The sequence below is a fragment of the Moschus berezovskii genome, chromosome 26 (assembly GCF_049115385.1).
Source record: "Moschus berezovskii isolate FMDL1 chromosome 26, NW_MosBer_1.0, whole genome shotgun sequence".
Classification (NCBI taxonomy): Eukaryota; Metazoa; Chordata; class Mammalia; order Artiodactyla; family Moschidae; genus Moschus; species Moschus berezovskii.
Window position 1 is genome coordinate 1,041,912 of NC_142485.1, and position 22,532 is coordinate 1,064,443.

A 22,532-nucleotide genomic window follows, 5' to 3' on the forward strand; every position below is an offset into this window, starting at 1 on the left:
AATAAATGAAACAGAGAGGAAAAAAGAAAAACAAATTAAAAGAAATGAGAACAATATTAGAGACCTCTGGGACAATGTTAAACGCTCCAACATTCGAATCATAGGAATCCCAGAAGAAGAAGACAAAAAGAAAGACCATGAAAGAATACTTGAGGAGATAATAGTTGAAAACTTCCGTAAAATAGGGAAAGAAATAATCACCCAAGTCCAAGAAACCCAGAGAGTCCCCAACAGGATAAACCCAAGGCGAAATACTCCTAGACACATATTAATCAAATTAACAAAGATCAAACACAAAGAACAAATATTAAAAGCAGCAAGGGAAAAACAGCAAATAACACACAAGGGGATTCCCATAAGGATAACAGCTGATCTTTCAAAAGAAACTCTTCAGGCCAGGAGGGAATGGCAAGACATACTTAAAGTGATGAAAGAAAATAACCTACAGCCCAGACTACTGTACCCAGCAAGGATCTCATTCAAATATGAAGGAGAAATCAAAAGCTTTACAGACAAGCAAAAGCTGAGAGAATTCAGCATTACCAAACCAGCTCTCCAACAAATGCTAAAGGATCTTTTCTAGACAGGAAACACAGAAAGGGTGTATAAACTCGAACCCAAAGCAATAAAGAAAATGGCTACGGGATCGTACTTATCAATAATTACCTTAAACGTAAATGGGTTGAATGCCCCAACCAAAAGACAAAGGCTGGCTGAATGGATACAAAAACAAGACCCCCATATATGTTGTCTGCAAGAGACCCACCTCAAAATGAGGGACGCATACAGACTGAAAGTGAAGGGCTGGAAAAAGATATTCCATGCAAATAGAGACCAAAAGAAAGCAGGAGTAGCAATACTCATATCAGATAAAATATACTTTAAAACAAAGGCTGTGAAAAGAGACAAAGAAGGAAACTACATAATGATCAAAGGATCAATCCAAGATGAAGATATAACAATTATAAATATTTATGCACCCAACATAGGAGCACCGCAATATGTAAGACAAATACTAACAAGTATGAAAGGGGAAATAAACAATAATGCAATAATAGTGGGAGATTTTAATACCCCACTTACATCTATGGATAGATCAACTAAACAGAAAATTAACAAGGAAACACAATCTTTAAATGATACAATAGACCAGTTAGACCTAATTGATATCTATAGGACATTTCACCCCAAAACAATGAATTTCACCTTTTTCTCAAGTGCACATGGAACCTTTTCCAGGATAGATCACATCCTGGGCCATAAATCTAGCCTTGGTAAATTCAAAAAAGTTGAAATCATTCCATGCATCTTTTCTGACCACAATGCAGTAAGATTAGATTTCAATTATGGGAGAAAAACTATTAAACATGTCAACATATGGAGGCTGAACAACACGCTGCTGAACAACGAACAAATCATAGAAGAAATCAAAAGAGAAATCAAAATATGCATAGAAATGAATGAAAATGAAAACACAACAACCCAAAACCTCTGGGACACTGTAAAAGCAGTGCTAAGGGGGAAGTTCATAGCAATACAGGCACACCTCAAGAAACAAGAAAAAAGTCAACTAAATAACCTAACTCTACATCTAAAGCAACTAGAAAAGGAAGAAATGAAGAACCCCAGGGTCAGTGGAAGGAAAGAAATTGTAAAAATTAGGGCAGAGATAAATGCAAAAGAAACAAACGAGACTATAGCAAAAATCAACAAAGCCAAAAGCTGGTTCTTTGAGAAGGTAAATAAAATTGACAAACCACTAGCCAGACTTATCAAGAAACAAAGGGAGAAGAACCAAATCAATAAAATTAGAAATGAAAATGGAGAGATCACAACTGACAACACAGAAATACAAAGGATTATTAGAGAATACTATCAGGAATTATATGGCAATAAAATGAATAACCTGGAAGAAATGGACAAATTCCTAGAAAAATACAACTTTCCAAAACTGAACTAGGAAGAAATAGAAAATCTGAACAGACCCATCACAAGCACGGAAATTGAAACTGTAATCAAAAATCTCCCAGCAAACAAAAGCCCAGGTCCAGACGGCTTCACAGCTGAATTCTACCAAAAATTTAGAGAAGAGCTAACACCTATTCTACTCAAACTCTTCCAGAAAATTGCTGAGGAAGGGAAACTTCCAAACTCATTCTATGAGGCCACCATCACCCTAATCCCAAAACCTGGTAAAGACCCCACAAAAAAAGAAAACTACAGGCCAATATCACTGATGAACATAGATGCAAAAATCATTAACAAAATTCTAGCAATCAGAATCCAACAGCATATTAAGAAGATCATACATCATGACCAAGTGGGCTTTATCCCAGGAATGCAAGGATTCTTCAATATCCGCAAATCAGTCAACGTAATACACCACATTAACAAACTGAAAAATAAAAATCATATGATTATCTCAATAGATGCAGAGAAAGCCTTCGACAAAATTCAACATCCATTTATGATAAAAACCCTCCAGAAAGTGGGAATAGAAGGGACATACCTCAACATAATAAAAGCTATATATGACAAACCCACAGCAAACATTATCCTCAATGGTGAAAAACTGAAAGCATTTCCCCTAAAGTCAGGAACAAGACAAGGGTGCCCACTCTCACCACTACTATTCAACATAGTTCTGGAAGTTTTGACTACAGCAATCAGAGTAGAAAAAGACATAAAAGGAATACAAATTGGAAAAGAAGAAGTAAAACTTTCACTGTTCGCTGATGACATGATCCTCTACACAGAAAACCCTAGAGACTCTACCAGAAAACTACTAGAGCTAATCAATGATTACAGTAACGTTGCAGGATATAAAATCAACACACAGAAATCCCTTGCATTCCTATACACTAATAATGAGAAAATAGAAAGAGAAATTAAGGAAACTATTCCATTCACTGTTGCAACGAAAAGAATTAAATACTTAGGAATATATCTACCTAAGGAAACAAAAGACTTGTACATAGAAAACTATAAAACACTACTGAAAGCAATCAAAGAGGACACTAATAGATGGAGAAATATACCATGTTCATGGATTGGAAGAATAAATATTGTAAAAATGAGTATACTACCCAAAATAATTTATACATTCAATGCAATCCCTATCAAGCTGCCAACAATATTTTTCACAGAACTAGAACAAATAATCTCACAATTTGTATGGAAATACAAAAAACCTCGAATAGCCAAAGCAATCTTGAGGAAGAAAAATGGAACTGGGGGAATTAACCTACCGGACTTCAGGCTCTACTACAAAGCCACAGTCATCAAGACAGTATGGTACTGGCATAAAGACAGAAATATAGATCAATGGAACAAAATAGAAAGCCCAGAGATAAATCCACGCACCTATGGACACCTCATCTTTGACAAAGGAGGCAAGAATATAAAATGGAGAAAAGAGTCTCTTTAACAAGTGGTGCTGGGAAAACTGGTCAGCCACTTGTAAAAGAATGAAACTAGAACACTTCCTAACACCATACACCAAAATAAACTCAAAATGGATTAGAGAGCTAAATGTAAGACCAGAAACTATAAAACTCCTAGAGGAGAACGTAGGCAAAACACTCTCCGACATAAATCACAGCAGGATCCTCCATGACCCACCTCCCAGAATATTGGAAATAAAAGCAAAAATAAACAAATGGGACCTAATTAAAATCAAAAGCTTCTGCACAGCAAACGAAACTATAAGTAAGGTGAAAAGACAGCCTTCAGAATGGGAGAAAATAATAGCAAATGAAGCAACTGATAAAGGATTAATCTCCAAATTATACAAGCAGCTCCTGCAGCTCAATTCCAGAAAAATAAATGACCCAATCAAAAAATGGGCCAAAGAACTAAACAGACATTTCTCCAAAGAAGACATAAAGATGGCTAACAAACACATGAAAAACTGCTCAACATCCCTCATAATCAGAGAGATGCAAATCAAAACTACAATGAGATACCATTTCACACCAGTCAGAATGGCTGCTATCCAAAAGTCTACATGCAATAAATGCTGGAGAGGATGTGGAGAGAAAGGAACCCTCTTACACTGTTGGTGGGAATGCAAACTATTACAGCCACTATGGAGAACAGTGTGGAGATTCCTCAAAAAATTGGAAATAGAACTGCCATATGATCCAGCAATCGCACTCCTGGGCATACACACCGAGGAAACCAGAATTGAAAGAGACACGTGTACTCCAATGTTCATTGCAGCACTATTTATAATAGCCAGGACATGGAAGCAACCTAGATGTCCATCTGCAGACGAATGGATAAGAAAGCTTTGGTACATATACACAATGGAGTATTATTCAGCCATTAAAAAGAATACATTTGAATCAGTTCTAATGAGGTGGATGAAACTGGAGCCTATTATACAGAGTGAAGTAAGCCAGAAAGAAAAACACCAATACAGTATACTAACACATATATATGGAATTTAGAAAGATGCAAATGATAACCCTGTATACGAGACAGCAAAAGAGACACAGATGTATAGATCAGTCTTTGGGACTCTGTGGGAGAGGGTGAGGGTGGGATGATTTGGGAGAATGGCATTGAAACACGTATGTTGTCATATGTGAAACGAATCACTAGTTCAGGGTCAATGCATGTTATAGGATGCTCGGGGCTGGCATGCGGGGATGATCCAGAGGGAGGATAAAGGGAGGAGGGAGGTGGGAGGGCGGTTCAGGAGGGGGAACTTATGTAAACCCGGGGCAAATTCATATCAATGTATGGCAAAACCAACCAATATAATATTGTAAAATAATTTGCCTCCAATAAAAAATAAATTAATTACCTATAAAAAAACAAAACAAAACAAAAACAAAATATAAGTCAAAATTTATCTTCCTGATAAGATACTCTCAGTTCAGTTCAGTTCAGTTGCTCAGGCGTGTCCGACTCTTTGCAACCCCATGAATCACAGCACGCCAGGCCTCCCTGTCCATCACCAACTCCCGGAGTTCACTCAAACTCATGTCCATCAAATCAGTGATGCCATCCAGCCATCTCATTCTCTGTTGTCCCCTTCTCCACCCGCCCCCAATCCATCCCAGCATCAGAGTCTTTTCCAGTGAGTCAACTCATCGCATGAGGTGGCCAAATATTTGGAGTTTCAGCTTTAGCATCAGTCCTTCCAATAAACACCCAGGATCGATTTCCTTTAGAATGGATTGGTTGTATCTCCTTGCAGTCCAAGGGACTCTCAAGAGTCTTCTCCAGCACCACAGTTCAAAAGCATCAATTCTTCGGCGATCAGTTTTCTTCACAGTCCAACTCTCACATCCATACATGACCACGGGAAAAACCATAGCCTTGACTAGACGGACCTTGGTTGGCAAAGTAATGTCTCTGCTTTTTAATATACTATCAAGGTTGGTCATAACTTTCCTTCCAAGGAGTAAGCATCTTTTAATTTCATGGCTGCAATCAGCATCTGCAGTGATTTTGGAGCCCAAAAACATAAAGTCTGACACTGTTTCCACTGTTTCCCCATCTATTTCCCATGAAGTGATGGGACCAGATGCCTTTGTTTTCTGAATGTTGAGATTCAAGCCAACCTTTTCACTCTCTTCTTTCACTTTCATCAAGAGGCTTTTGAGTTTCTCTTCACTTTCTGCCATAAGGGTGATGTCATCTGCATATCTGAGGTTATTGATATTTCTCCCGGCAATCTTGATTCCAGCTTGTGCTTCTTCCAGCCTAGCATTCCTCATGATGTACTCTGCATAGAAGTTAAATAAGCAGGGTGACAATATACAATTTTGACATACTCCTTTTCCTATTTGGAACCAGTCTGTTGTTCCATGTCCAGTTCTAACTGTTGCTTCCTGACCTGCATACAGATTTCTCAAGAGGCAGGTCAGGTGGTCTGGTATTCCCATCTCTTTCAAAATTTTCCACAGTTTATTGTGATCCACACAGTCAAAGGCTTTGGCATAGTCAATGAAGCAGAACTCTCTCAGGTAGTATTTAGTAATTCCTTCACCTATACATTTATATTTAACATTATAGACTGTAAAATTGTCTAGAATTTAATTAACTATGTTGTAGGTTGGACTTAACACATAGATAGAATCATACAAAATTGCCATCAAAAATGCTCAGTTCAGTTCAGTTCAGTCACTCAGTCGTGTCCGACTCTTTGCGACCCCATGAATCACAGCATGCCAGGCCTCCCTGTCCATCAGCAACTCCCGGAGTTCACTCAAACTCATGTACACAGAGTTGGTGATGCCATCCTGCCATCTCATTCTCTGTTGTCCCCATCTCCTCCTACCCCCAGTCCCTCCCAGCATCAGACTCTTTTCCAGTGAGTCAACTCGTTGCATGAGTTGGCCAAAGTATTGCAGTTTCAGCTTTAGCATTAGTCCTTCCAATGAACACCCAGGATCGATCTCCTTTAGAATGGACTGGTTGGATCTCCTTGCAGTCCAAGGGACTCTCAAGAGTCTTCTCCAGCACCACAGTTCAAAAGCATCAGTTCTTTAGCAATCAGCTTTCTTCACAGTCCAACTCTCACATCCATACATGACCACGGGAAAAACCATAGCCTTGACTAGACGGACCTTGGTTGGCAAAGTAATGTCTCTGCTTTTTAATATGCTATCTAGGTTGGTCATAACTTTCCTTCCAAGGAGTAAGTGTCTTTTAATTTCCTGGCTGCAATCAGCATCCGCAGTGATTTTGGAGCCCCCAAAATAATAAAGTCTGACACTGTTTCCACTGTTTCCCCATCTATTTCCCATGAAGTGATGGGACCAGATGCCTTTGTTTTCTGAATGTTGAGCTTCAAGCCAACCTTTTCACTCTCTTCTTTCACTTTCATCAAGAGGCTTTTGAGTTTCTCTTCACTTTCTGCCATAAGGGTGATGTCATCTGCATATCTGAGGTTATTGATATTTCTCCCGGCAATCTTGATTCCAGCTTGTGCTTCTTCCAGCCCAGCGTTCCTCATGATGTACTCTGCATATAAGTTAAATAAGCAAGGTGACAATATACAGCCTTGATGCACTCCTTTTCCTATTTGGAACCAGTCTGTTGTTCCATGTACAGTTCTGACTGTTGCTTCCTGACCTGCATACAGGTTTCTCCTGAGGCAGGTCAGGTGGTCTGGCATTCCCATCTCTTTCAGAATGTTCCACAGTTTATTGTGATCCACACAGTCAAAGGCTTTGGCATAGTCAATGAAGCAGAAATAGATGCTCTTCTGGAACTCTCTTGCTTTCTCCATGATCCAGTGGATGTTGGCAATTTGATCTCTGGTGCCTCTGCCTTTTCTAAAACCTGCTTGAACATCTGGGAGTTCATGGTTCACATATTGCTAAAGCCTGGCTTGGAGAATTTTGAGCATGACTTTACTAGCGTGTGAGATGAGTGCAATTGTGCGGTAGTTTGAGTATTCTTTGGCATTCCCTTTCTTTGGGATTGGAATGAAGACTGACCTTTTCCAGTCCTGTGGCCACTGCTGAGTTTTCCAAATTTGCTGGCATATTGTGTGCAGCACTTTCACAGCATCATCTTTCAAGATTTGAAATAGCTCAACTGGAATTCCATCACCACCACTAGCTTTGTTCGTAGTGATATTTTCTAAGGCCCACTTGACTTCACATTCCAAGATGTCTGGCTCTAGGTCAGTGATCACTTTATCGTGACTATGTTGGTCGTGAAGATCTTTTTTGTACAGTTCTTCTGTGCATTCTTGCCACCTCTTCTTAATATCTTCTGCTTCTGTTAGGTCCATAACTTTTCTGTCCTTTATCGAGCCCATCTTTGCATGAATTGTTCCCTTGGAATCTCTAATTTTCTTGAAGAAATCTCTTGTTTTTCCTTTTCTGTTGTTTTCCTCTATTTCTTTGCATTGATCACTGAGGAAGGCTTTCTTATCTCTCCTTGCTATTCTTTGGAACTCTGCATTCAGATGCTTATATCTTTCCTTTTCTCCTTTGCTTTTTGTTTCTCTTCTTTTCACAGCTATTTGTAAAATGCTCAACTATTAACAATTTCTTATGGCCCAAACTACTCTTTCTCCATGTGTAGGGGTGTCTTTTCTGTATTATTTATTTATCTGTTGAATCAGCGATTCACTTCCGCATGGATTTTATATCTAAATTGTTGTAAAAGAGAGAGCGTGTGAACATGCAAAGGAACACAAGAGCGTGTGGTGGAGACTGTATGTTGTCCCACGAAGCCCAAAATATTGATTTCTTGACCTTATATGGAAAAGTTTGCGTATCCTTCCATTGAACTATTACTGATTTGCAGTAGAACTCAGTGTTACCAACATATAGCACAGTGCCTGGAACTCTATATACTCAGTAAGTGCTTTTCAAACTGAACTAAATAGTGAATTTCCTAAGAAAAATCAGGATGAAAATGGTCATCATTTCCTTTTGTTTTCTCAAGGAAGCTGGTTTTTCAAAATAGGACACAATATTTTTGCTGTCTTGAGCACACTTTGCAGCTCACCCAAACCCAACAACCTATGACCAAGAACACTGTAGTCAAATGACCCAAAGCAAGCATCTTCCTACGCTGCCAGCAGCAAGGCCAGCAGGTCAGCATTATCTGTCAGTAATCCAAATGAGAGGAACTTGGGGTGGCGGTGGGGAAGGCTTTGTGTGACTCAGGGCTGCTCTTAACTTTAAAATTTGTTGACATTGAAAGTCTTTATTAAAAAAAAAAAATCTCTTCCTGAAGCACATCATTGCAAAGTACTTAAGAACTTGGTCCAAGAACCCAAGTGCTTCATCACCAGTCACATTCCTGCTGAAGAAATGATCTAGCGAAGACTGCTCCTAAATCAAACAATGTGAGATTGTACTTGGCAGCCACAACGCAGGGAAGAAAAATTTGCTTGGAACAACAGCCTTTTGCTCTATTCTATACACTCACTTTTCTTATTTTTCCTTGCTTTTCATTTTTATGTTCGCTGCACCCTGACAGCTTAGAGAAAAGGGATCTTTTTCAGAATCTTTTTGAAAGTGGGGTGTTCTCAAATAATTGGGTGAGTTAAATCCAATCCCTTCACAGTTAATCTCAAAAGACACTGTTGTTAGTATTTTCACCACCACGGCATTTAAGAAGTGCTTTGCAAATGTAGAATTATCGAAACACTCATTTCCTGTTTTAGGTCTGGGCTATATCACAGCTGTGCTCAATTAAGGCTTTTTGAAAAGCAGCAGACAGGAAGGAAAACAGTGCCTTTTCTCTCTTCTTTGTAATTCTTTGAAATAAATAAATAAACCCAATGCTTTCCATAGGAACCCCCTCCCATGCTTTTAGAATTATAGACGTATTAAAGCATTGTTTCTAAGCAAAGGCGGGGGAGGGGGGAAATGCACGTTTCTAACAAACAACACAATGTAGGGGAGCCCTTTGTGTCCAACTATATCTGAGACTTGCTAGTTTCTGATCAAACTTCACATCTGCCAAACCAAGTCATTGAAAACTCACCATGGAAAGCTTTTTCGTGTGCAAAGACCACAGGGTTTCAGAGACGAGGTATCCATGATATTAATAGATTCTGCCTCACGAAAGTAAAATGTATGAGAAATTCAAGGAGTAGCTATAACTTTCAGCCCAGGTTTAGGAGTTTATTCAAAATACTGGCCTGCCTAGCTCTCTCAGCTGTTGTTTGGTCCCTATTCTCCCTGCCAGCCCCACTCCACACTGTCGTACAACCATCAGAGAAATCTTCCTGCAACTTGAATGGGTCAATGTCACTGCCCCCATGTGATCAGGGACTCCCCAGTGACTAAGAGCGCTGACTATGAATTTTGGATGGGCATCAAAATCTCCTGCAGAGCTTCCAAAGTGTCTGTAAACTTCAAAAGTGTCTGGATCTTTGAGTCTGGGTTGGAGACACAGGCATCTGCCTGCCTAAGTAGGATCCAGGGGACTCTGCTTCACAAAACCCAGACAGACCACTTCTAGACCACGGAACAAAAGCCAGACTTCAGGATGACATACAAGCCCATTCCTCTTGGGCTCATGACCTGTCAGGCCCAAGGAGCATATTTTAGGGCTGATCTTCACAGGCTTCTCAGTGGAATTTGAAAGCACTGACTATTTCTTATGACTCAGGATATGCATTTCCTTGTACATCGCTGCATGCTCACTTGCTCAGTTGTGTCCAACTCTCTGCAACACCATGGACTGTAGCCTACCGAGCTGCTATGTCTATGGAATTCTCCAGGCAAGAATACTGGAGTGGGTAGCCATGCCCACCTCCAACCCAGGGATCGAACCTGCATCTTCTGCATCACCTGCATTAGTAGGCAGAATTTTTACCACCACGCCACCTGCAATCTTGCCCTCTATCACCTTCTTCTCCTTAAATCTCTTCTGCATACTTTTCTTTTCTCCCAGTGTCTGAAATACTGGTGATATCGGGTCGTCTCTGAGGATGCTGCTGCTGTCACTCTACATACTTTCCTTGGTCATGTATCCACGCTACTGTGGCTTCAATGACCTCGCTGATTAAGGCCATGGACTCTTGGACCAGGTTTTTGGGATTCGATTCTGGATCTGTCCCTCTTCTTGTCTTTGTTCCCTCACCTATAAAATGGGAATAACAGTAGTATCTACATCAAAGTGTTGTTTTGAAGATTTAAGGAATTAATATGAATAAAGTACTTCAAGTAATTGAATAATCATCAGTCCTTAAAGCATAGAAAGTCCTGAATAAGCTTCATTGTCCTCACATTATTGTCTTTCTGTTGGTGACTCACTACTGTAGTCAGTTCAGTCGCTCAGTCGTGTCTGACTCTGCAACCCCATGGAAACTGCAGTACGCCAGGCCTCCTGGTCCATCACCAGCTCCCGGAGCTTACCCAAACCCATGTCCATGGAGTCAGCCATGCCATCCAGCCAGCTCATCCTCTGCCGTCCCCTTCTCCTCCCGCCTTCAATCTTTCCCAGCATCAGGGGCTTTTCCAATGAGGACTACTGAGGACTACTTTAGTCTTTCAGTTCAAATCTCTCTCCTGAGCCCTGAAACGACCACATCCAACTGACTCCTTGACAGTTCCACCCAGAGCTCACAGGAACCCCAAAGAGAAGTTGCCTCTAACACAGATCCCTCTTCTCATCTCTCATTCCCAGTTTGCTCCTTTTTTCTGGGAGCCATAGCTTGCCCAACTACCACCAAACTGGGTACGTAAGATGGGAACTTAGGCGTCAAATCTGGCAACTTTCTATTTTGATCCACCTGAAATCCATCAACAAGTCACGCTGACTCTTGACTCAGATTCTTTCACTTGTCTTGAATGCCCCTTGTCACAACCGTGTTCAGCCACCTCAACTTGCTATATCCCCTCCTTTCTAAGTATGGTGGCTGTGACTTTTAAATTAATGTCGCATTTCCATTCTAAACTCTCTACTTCAGGCACAGTAAATGTTCTAAATCATGTCAGTGACTATCTAAATATGTCCAATGGCTTCTCAATGCCTTTAGAATAAACTCAGATGTGCTTCTCACGGCTAACCATGCCCTTCAGAGTCTCCTTTGCCGACACCTCCAGTCTAATTCTCCATCACTTCTGACCTTGTTCTCTATGCTCAGCTTAGGTGGAAATCTGTTCAGGTCCCTGGCATCATCTTCCCAGTCTCTGATGTTCTGCATGAATAACCCTCTGCTTGGATGCTCTGTGACCCACAATTAGCCTCAGCTAGCATGTTGCTTCTCTAGGAAGCTCCCGTAACATATCATGTCCCAGTTAGGCGTTCTCTCTCTACGTGGCCCATGATACCTGTTATACTTATCTCGTTACATTCTAATTGCTTTGCCTTCTCCTAAAATGTAAATACTGTGAAGGCAGAAACTTAACTCACTCTATTCACTGCAATTCTCATATCACCCGGCACATAGTTAGCATCAAAAAAATGTGATGAACAAAGGAATGGATCCGTGAATACAAAATCCCTTCTCACACCTTGTGTTTCATCCCTGTCAAAACTTGATTGTATCTCTTCTTATTGATTTTTTATAAAATCTCTTCTTATTGTTTTTTCCTAAATACGTAAATACCAGTAAGATAAATTTAAAACTCTTAAAGCAAGTAACATCTGTAAAGTATAAGAGATGATAAAGTACAGAGTGTTAACATTCTTTAATACAACAGATTTGTTATGGAAAATTGTTTTGAAATATCAGCAGGAATCCCAAATGCTGAAAGCACTGGCCCCTCGGGTGTTCGTCTAAAACCTTCTCTGATTGTGGCTAACCACAACATCTTTAACATTAATCTGAGCATCTTACGAGATTTTCAGTCCTTCCGGCTCTGTTTTCTGGCTCAGTTAGCCTGTGAAATCTGGATTTTGTTTATTCTCTACCAAGACAAGTACCTTATTTTGGAAGGAAAACAAATCAAAATGCATGAAATGAACACATGGGAAAGATATTATTTAAGTTTCCAAGGAGTGTCAGTGCTTATAAAAGATATAAGAGCTGGGAGAGATTTACAATATCACCAAGTCCAGTGCATTCATCAGGTGACTAGAGAGCTACTACTTAGCCAGAGAGGTTTAGTACCTGACTACAAACCACCAAAGTGCTTGGTTTGGTGAGCTTGAATTGAATCGCCAGAAAGGGCTGCAATTTGTTAGACCTTGAGCACTTTCTCCTTATTCATATGGCTTAAGAGAAATTTTATGTAAAGCTTTGGAAGACTGTAAATTTCTTTCACCTAAGGTAGTGAGCAGGAAATGGCACCCACTCCAGTGTTCTTGCCTGGAGAATCCCAGGGACAGGGAGCCTGGTGGGCTGCTGTCTATGGGGTCGCACAGAGTCGGACACGACTGAAGCGACTTAGCAGCAGCAGCAGCAGCAGTGATTGATTACGTCAGAAGATTCACAGGTAACACTAGCTGTGAAAGTGTTGAAGAAAATACCATCGTGATCATTCTTCACACCTCCTGTCTACCTTTAAAGAATTTTTCAGGCTTGAAATCAATATGTACTCTCCTGGCTTAGGTGGGAGTGAGGGGGGCAACTGCGGAGTTAGACTATGAAGAGAAACAAAAGTGTGGCAAGGGTGAAGCAAAGAAAGCCAACAATATTTTGGAAAAAGCCTAAGATTCCTTATACAAAATGTATTATTCCATTTTATCCAGCTCTCTTTGGAATTCTGATTACTTTCTAAGGGACAGAAAAGGGGAGAGCCTTTGTTACTATGGGTCTAAAGAAATATACTCCAATTATTGCTTTCTTATCTCTTAAGAATCTCTGAGAACTATAGTCATCTGTGCAGACTTAAAATTTTTATGCAGATTCCTATCTATGCCACTTGTTTTTTAACAGGTACCCTATTCTCAGAGTACATTCTCTATTCCGTCAACAGATTTCTTTCCAAACCAGAGGACTTGTCATATGGTAGATCTTGACAGTCCCAAGAATCACATCTCTCACTCAAAATTTCAAAATTTTTAAAAATCTCAGAATTTCAGTGAATTTTGATAAACAATTCCTAGACTTTGAGAGATTAGAAGTTTCACTTCTTGGCATTTCAAGACCATCTTTACCCCTTAAGAGCAGATTCATATGAGACTACTCGTAATGCTAATGAATAAATTTTGAACACCAAAAATCTCTCTTTATTTTCCCCTTTGAAGGAAACTTATTCATCTCTGAATTTGGCACAAGTGATCCCTATATGCAGGGTGACTGGGGAACCAGCTTCCAATAAGATGGTGGTCTGCAGTGTGAGATTAGAACTGAGTTTTAGCGCAAGCGTGAGTTCCACGCCAACTCATGAACTCAGCATGTCAGCTCATCCAGACTCGCCCTCCCCACAACAGGAAGTCACAAAGTACATCCACGTGTTGGACAGCTCTCCTTGGACAGAGGTTTCAGAGTCATTCCCATTTCAGTTCAGTTCAGTCGCTCAGCCGTGTCCGACTCTTTGTGACCCCATGAACCACAGCACGCCAGGCCTCCCTGTCCATCACCAACTCCCGGAGTTCACTCAAACTCATGTCCACAGAGTTGGTGATGCCATCCAGCCACCTCATTCTCTGTCGTCCCCATCTCTTCCTACCCCCAATCCCTCCCAGCATCAGACTCTTTTCCAGTGAGTCAACTCATCGCATGAGGTGGCCAAAGTATTGCAGTTTCAGCTTTAGCATTAGTCCTTCCAATGAACATCCAGGATTGATCTCCTTTAGAATGGACTGGTTGGATCTCCTTGCAGTCCAAGGGACTCTCAAGAGTCTTCTCCAGCACCACAGTTCAAAAGCATCAGTTCTTTAGCAATCAGCTTTCTTCATAGTCCAACTCTCACATCCATACATGACCACGGGAAAAACCATAGCCTTGACTAGACGGACCTTGGTTGGCAAAGTAATGTCTCTGCTTTTTAATATACTATCTAGGCTGGTCATAACTTTCCTTCCAAGGAGTAAGCGTCTTTTAATTTCCTGGCTGCAATCAGCATCCGCAGTGATTTTGGAGCCCAAAAAAATAAAGTCTGACACTGTTTCCACTGTTTCCCCATCTATTTCCCATGAAGTGATGGGACCAGAGGCCATGATCTTTGTTTTCTGAATGTTGAGCTTCAAGCCAACCTTTTCACTCTCCTCTTTCACTTTCATCAAGAGGCCTTTGAGTTCCTCTTCAGTTTCTGCCATAAGGGTGGTGTCATCTGTGTATCTGAGGTTATTGATATTTCTCCCGGCAATCTTGATTCCAGCTTGTGCTTCTTCCAGCCCAGCGTTCCTCATGATGTACTCTGCATATAAGTTAAATAAGCAGGGTGACAATATACAACCTTGACACACTCCTTTTCCTATTTGGAACCAGTCTGTTGTTCCATGTCCAGTTCTAACTGTTGCTTCCTGACCTGCATACAGATTTCTCAAGAGGCAGGTCAGGTGGCCTGGTATTCCCATCTCTTTCAGAATTTTCCATAGTTTATTGTGATCCACACAGTCAACGGCTTTGGCATAGTCAATAAAGCAGAAATAGATGTTTTTCTGGAACTCTCTTGCTTTCTCCATGATCCAGCGGATGTTGGCAATTTGATCTCTGGTGCCTCTGCCTTTTCTAAAACCTGCTTGAACATCTGGAAGGTCACGATTCACATATTGCTGAAGGCTAGCTTGGAGAATTTTGAGCATGACTTTACTGGCATGTGAGATGAGTGCAATTGTGCGGTAGTTTGAGCATTCTTTGGCATTCCCTTTCTTTGGGATTGGAATGAAGACTGACCTTTTCCAGTCCTGTGGCCACTGCTGAGTTTTCCAAATTTGCTGGCATATTGAGTGCAGCACTTTCACAGCATCATCTTTCAGGATTTGAAATAGCTCAATTGGAATTCCATCACCTCCACTAGCTTTGTTTGTAGTGATGCTTTCTAAGGCCTACTTGACTTCACATTCCAAGATGTCTGGTTCCAGGTGAGTGATCTCGCCATCGTGATTATCTTCGTCATGAAGATCTTTTTTGTACAGTTCTTCTGTGTATTCTTGCCCCCTCTTCTTAATATCTTCTGCTTCTGTTAGGTCCATACCATTCCTGTCCTTTATCGAGCCTATCTTTGCATGAAATGTTCCCTTGATATCGCTAATTTTCTTGAAAAGATCTCTTGTTTTTCGTATTCTGTTGTTTTCCTCTATTTCTTTGCATTGATCACTGAGGAAGGCTTTCTTATCTCTCCTTGCTATTCTTTGGAACTCTGCATTCAGATGCTTATATCTTTCCTTTTCTCCTTTGCTTTTCGCTTCTTTTCTTTTCACAGCTATTTGTAAGGCCTCCTCAGATTCCCATTTTTATCCATGAAAAACGTGCCTATGATGGGTATAATTGAGGTGTGACCTTAACGAAATTGGAAGAGCTTCAACAAGTCAACCAATAACTTCATAAAGAGATTTATGAAGAAAAGATGTCACAGAACTAGGTTTTAGAAGATACAATTTTTGGAACTTTTTTTCTTTTTATCATAAGAATGAAGTGACTTTCAACTAATATTCTTTTGAGAAACTTTGTAGATTTTTTTTTCAGGGATGACATTTTACCTACTATTAAAAAAATTAAATAAAATCCCACAAGCACCTAAAGAAAATCTTCTTCAATTTGATAAAGAACATGTACCAAAAAACCTAGAGCTAACATTGTACTTACTGGTGAGAACTAGTTCCTTTCTCGTTAAGCTTGGGAACAAAATAGTGGAAACACCACTACTATCCAGCATTGAACTGGAAGTTCTAGCTAGTGCAATAAAATAAGAAAAGGAAATAGAAGCCATAATGATTGGGAAGGAAGATATAAAACTCTTTGTTCACAGTTGACACGATCACCTATGTAGAAAAGCCCAAAGAATCAACCAACATGCTCCTGGAACTAATCAGCAATGATAAAAGGGTTTCAGGACACAAGATAAAGATGCAAAAGTCAGGTTCTTTCCTATATACTAGCAACTAACAATTGGAATTTGAAATATAAAACCACAATATCATTTATAATAGCATTAAAAATACTATAACTATAAACCTCACAGATACATACCAGATAATCGTGTATAAAACTGCAAAACTCTGATAAAAAGTAAAAGAATACCTACATAAATTAAGAGATATTCTGTGTTCATTGATTGGCAAGGTTAACAATTTTAAGATATCAGTTTTTCCCAACTTGACCTTTGGAGTCAATGTAATCTCTATCAAAATCCCAGCAAGTTATTTTGTAGATGTCAGCAAACTGATCAAATGTTTATAAGGAAAGGAAAAGGACTCAGAATAATCAATATGATACTGAAGAAGAATAAGGCCAGAAGACAGACGCTAATCGACTTCAAGACTTGCTTTTAAGCCAGAGTAACCAAGACGGTGCGGTCCTGGTGAAAACAGAAACATATGGATCAATGGAGCGAAACGGCACAGAAATGAACCCAGAAATATCACTAACTGACCTTTTACAAAGGAACAGGGCGATTCAATGGAGACAGTACAGTCTTTTCCAACAGATAGTGCTGGAATAATTGCATGTTCATAAGCAAAAATGTGAATCAAGACACAGATCTTACATCTTTCAGAAAAATTAACTCAAAACAGATTACATACATAAATATAAACTATAAATATATAGAAGAAAATCTAAGTGATTTTGTCTTTGGCAGTTAGTCTTGAGATACACCACCTAAAGAACAATAAATGACAAAAAAATCAATAAATTGGGCTTCATTAAAATTTAAAACTTGTATTCTCTTATGATACTATCAAGAGAATAAAGATAAACCACAGAAACTTAGAGAAAATGTTTGAAAAATATGTATCTTATAAAACTTTGGGTCCAAAATCTACAAATAACTCTTGCAATGAGACAATAAAACAGAATACAATTTTAAAATGTCAAATAATCTGAACAGCAAATCAACATATGGAAATATGCATGTGGAAAGATGTCCACATTATGTGTCACTAGGGAATTGCAAATTAAAGCAATAATGAGATCTTGAACCCCGATTCAGTTCAGTTCAGTCGCTCAGTCGTGTCTGACTCTTTGCGACCCCATGAATCACAGCATGCCAGGCCTCCCTGTCCATCACCAACTCCTGGAGTTCACTCAGACTCATGTCCATCGAGTCGGTGATGCCATCCAGCCATCTCATTCTCTGCCGTCCCCTTCTCCTCCCACCCCCAATCCTTCCCAGCATCAGAGTCTTTTCCAGTGAGTCAACTCGTCGCATGAGGTGGCCCAAATATTGGAGTTTCAGCTTTAGCATCAGTCCTTCCAATGAACACCCAGGACTGATCTGAAGGAAGGGTAAAACCAAACAAACCCGACAATACCAAACACTGGTGAGAACGCGGTCCAGCAGGAGTAGTTGGTCATTGCCAGTGGGAATGTGGAAACGGTGCAGCCACATTGGAAGAAAGCTTGGCAGTGTCCTACAAAGTAAACGTACTCTTACCGGACAACGTATTAGTGCCACTCCAAGTATAGCAGCTCCCCACCCCTGGGCCCCTGGGTTTCAGTGTCTACAGTTTCAGTTATCTGCAAACATCTGTGGTCCAAAAATGTTAGATCAAGATTCCAGAAATAAGCAATTCATAAGTTTTAAATGGTACCCTGTTCTAAGTAGCATACTAAAACCTTGCCCCATGTTGCTCCATCCTGCCCAGGATGTGAGCTATTCCTTTATCCAGCATGGCAATGCTGGATACGTTTTCCACCATTTGTCACTTTGTAGCCTACTGGGTTATCAGATCAATGGGCACGGTATTACAGTGTTTGAGAGTAAGTCTTATTTTACTTAATTAGTTCCATTCCGTTCCGTTCCGTCACTCTGTCGTGTCCGACTCTATGCGACCCCGTGGACTGTAGCCTACCAGGCTTCTCCGTCCATGGGATTCTCCAGGCAAGAATAATGGCCCTAAAGTGCAAGAGTAGTGATACTGGCAATTCAAACATTCTCTCGCTGACTTATACAGTAAGTTTTACTATAAGTTTGTATGCTGATATAGGAAAAAACAAAGTATATACCAGTTCTGTACTATGTGAAGCTTCAGGCACTCCTTGGAGGTGTTGCAACATATGCCCCCACAGACAAGGGGACCCTATGGCTGCATTTATCCAACCAATTAAAAAATTTATGTTCACACAAAAATCTTGATGTGAATGTTCATAGCAGTTTTACTAATCATCACCAAAACTATAAGCGGCCCAAATGTCTTTTTGATAAACTAATGATAATGAGTTGGTACATAAGTATAATGGAATATTATTCAGTGATACAAAGAAATGATCTGTCAAGCCAAAAGAGATATGGAAGAAACTTAAATGTATATTGGAAATAAAATAGGCCAACCTTTAAAGAGTGACATACTTTCACTTATATGACCTTCTAGGGAAGACAAAGGAGAAGGCAATGGCAAGCCATTCCAGTACTCTTGCTAGAAAATCCCATGGATGGAGGAACCTGGTAGGCTGCAGTCCATGGGGTCACTAAGGGTCGGACACGACTGAGCGACTTCACTTTCACTTTTCACTTTCACACATTGGAGAAGGAAATGAAAACCCACTCCAGTGTTCTTGCCTGGAGAATCCCAGGGATGGGGGAGCCTGGTGGGCTGCCATCTATGGGGTTACACAGAGTCGCACACGACTGAAGTGACTTAGCAGCAGCAGCAGCAGCAGGGAAGACAAAACCACAGAGATGGTGAAACCATGGAGACAGTATGGAGATGGATGGTTGCCAGGACAGGAATGGGATGACACCTGAGCTGTGGGAACTCAAAAGAGCTCAGATCAGCAAATGGAGGAAGCTAAAGTGGTGCACATCATAAGGGATTGGAGTTGGAGACATTCCCGTGCATTTACGTTCAGTTTGCAGTTGGAACAGATCACTAGCTAGTGAAGTCGCTCGGTCGTGTCTGACTCTCTGTGACCCCCACGGACTGTAGCCACTGGGCTCCTCCGTCCATGGGATTCTCCAGGCAAGGATACTGGGGTGGGTTGTCATTTCCTTCTCCAGGGGATCTTCCCAACTCAGGGATTGAACCTAGGTCTTTTGCACTGCAAGGAGTCTCTTTACCGTTTGTGCTACCAGGGAAGCCACAGACCACTACATGTGGAAATACTGGAAATGTTTATGTGCATATACCTGGCTTACTATAGAAATATCTGTTCTCTGTTCAATGAAAGGGCCTAAATGCAATGGCATCCTAGTAGCAATAAGCACATCTAAGCCACACCGTGGTCTCTTCTAGAAGGAATCAGTACTGCTCCTTGGAGAAATGGCTGATTCTAGAATGGAGGCAGGAGATACACAAGATGGTAAGAGCATCCTACCATGCCAGAAAGTCGGGAAGTTCCCAAATTAAGCAAGTAAAGCACACTGAGAGGACACATCAAAGGAATACAAGAGTCAATCTTACTTTCACCTCTTCCGCAGCGCCAATGGCCAAAGCCAGAACAGTCTTAGCACAGTAGACAGTATGGTAATACTTACATGAAATACAAAGTAAATGTACACAGTTCTATGAGGATACACATATATGAGTACATGCGTGAATGTGGAACGATAAGAGAGCTTCCCACACAGAATTCCAAACAACTCACATAAGCACTCTGCTGTCAAAAGAAAGGGTTAACTTCCCCTCCTTAAGTACGTGCCATGATAGCAGCTTCCATCCCAAAAGTCAAGGATGGAAAGGCAAAAAAACAAGGGGGACCTACTGTGCAACATGGGGATCTCTGCTCAGTGTCATGTGGCGGCCTGGATGGGAGGGGGGTTTGGGGCAGACGGGTTCGTGGATATGTATGACTACGTCCTTTCACCGTTCACCTGAGACCATCACAACACTGTCAATCAGCTACACCCCAATACAAAATAAAAAGTTTAAAACACAAAAGAAGTATAATTTTTTTTAAAAGGAGGTAGATTTTTAATCAAGATTAACATCAACACTGACAAATTGTGTTGTATTGATATACATTCTCTGTGTGATGTGATGTGATAAAAATGGCACTTTACCTCTCTCCGAATCTCATAACTATATTTTAATTATGAAAAACATATTAAGGCAAATTTCAATAGAAGGGTATCCTAGAAAATGCCTGACAAGTACTACTCAAAAATCGTCAAGGTCATTCAAAGTAAGCAAAGTCTAAGAACTATCACAGCCACAAGGAGCCTAAGAAGACAACGTGTAAATATATACTATCGTACCCTATGCGATCTGGGGACAGAAAAGGAACATTGGGTAAAAACTAAAGAAATCTGAATTTAAAGATAAGGCATTAACATTGGGCATCAGTATGAATTAATATAATTCATTAGTTGTAACAAAGGTATTATACTAACGTAGGATGTTAATAATAGTGGAAACTGGGAGTACATGGAGTATATATTATTTTATTAATTTTTCTGTAACTCTAAAGCTATTCTAAATAATGTATTTTTAAAACAAGGAAAACAAAAATCAAAGTGCCTAGTGGCTTTAGCTGGAACAAGTTTAGCAAATAAATGATAATATTGTAATACAGTCCAAAGACTAAAATAAATATCCTTGAGTCCATTCTGATAAAAACAAAATAAATAAACAAATGTAGAAGCAATGGTGAAAATAGAAAGCTCTTGTTAGAATATCCAGTAAAATTTGCTGCAGGCAGGAACCACTGATAGATGTTGAAATTAGTGTACAGAGTTTAAGGAGAATAGGGATTTGCATAGCCTCAAAGCATCTGCTCTAAAAGAATTATTTATAAATTGCAATGGGAAAATAGTAACTTGACAGGGAAGAAACTAGAAGACACCACTTTAAGGATAAAGGTTAACATTATCAGAAACAAAACACTTTGACCTAATGTACCTTTGATCCAATACACAGAAAATCACATCATTGTATAAATCCAGTGCAGTCATGACAAAACATAAGGCAAACCTACAATGGACATTCTACGGAATAACCATTCAGTACTCTTCAAAAGTCTCAATGTCATGAAAAACAAGGAAAAACTGAGAGACTCTCATGGTTGGAGGAGACCAAGGTGACATGAAAATAAATGCAATGCGAGAACATGGATTAGATCCTGAAACAGGATGCAAAATGAAAAAAGTCTGTGGTTTAGAAAAAAGTCTGTGGCATCAAACAATGTTGACTCCTTAGATGGATAATTATAGTAGAGCTGCATAAAATGTTAACACTAAAAGGGCCAGAATCACTTTGCTCTACACCTGAAACTAACACAACATTGTAAATCAATTCCAATATTTTTTTTTAAGAGAGCCAGGTTTAAGGGGATAAGGGAATTCTTTTCACTACTTTTGCAACTCTTCTGCAATTCTAAAATATCATAAATTAAAACAAAATTTTTTACACCAATGAGACTTTACTCATTTTGTTTGAGAGACTTTTTGAGGCAATGTCTTTTCAGCTAAGTGAGGGCATTTAGCCAAGAACCATCAAGGGATAAATAATCTCTGCACTCTTAATTAAATGATAAGGCAACATTTTCCTTCTTCAAGAATATAACACCTCTTTCAAAATATATATTCTCCTGTCATTTTTAAAACAACAAATCTCTTGCTCTGTAATGTGTTCTAAAATACCTTCAGCTTGGGAAGGAGATTTCTTTCAGGTCAAATGGATTTCAATTATTTGAGAAACTGTATTTAACTATGACTCAAAGCCAGGTGCATAATAGAAGCCAAGGAAAGAAACAACTCACCCAGCCAGTTCAGACATCCAGTGACTTTCTTTAGCCCAAAAAGCTGTTACTATAGTCTCCAATTTATCAACAGCTAAATCTTTTAGAAACACAACGTGACTTGTAGCATTTCATGAATGTATTCATTTCAGCAGTAATTTTACTGAGAAAATACCTTTATCTATTATTTAGCTATATAAACTAAATACAAACTTTAGAGGAGTCTGTAGGTAGAAAAACCCAGAGGCTTTAATCTGATAATCTGGTAACATAATGGTAGGGCTAGATTTAAAACATGCTATTTGATAGTCTTCCCAAAGTTCCAATTCTATTCCGAGGGCCAACTATAAGCAATCTGCTTTTCAGGCCC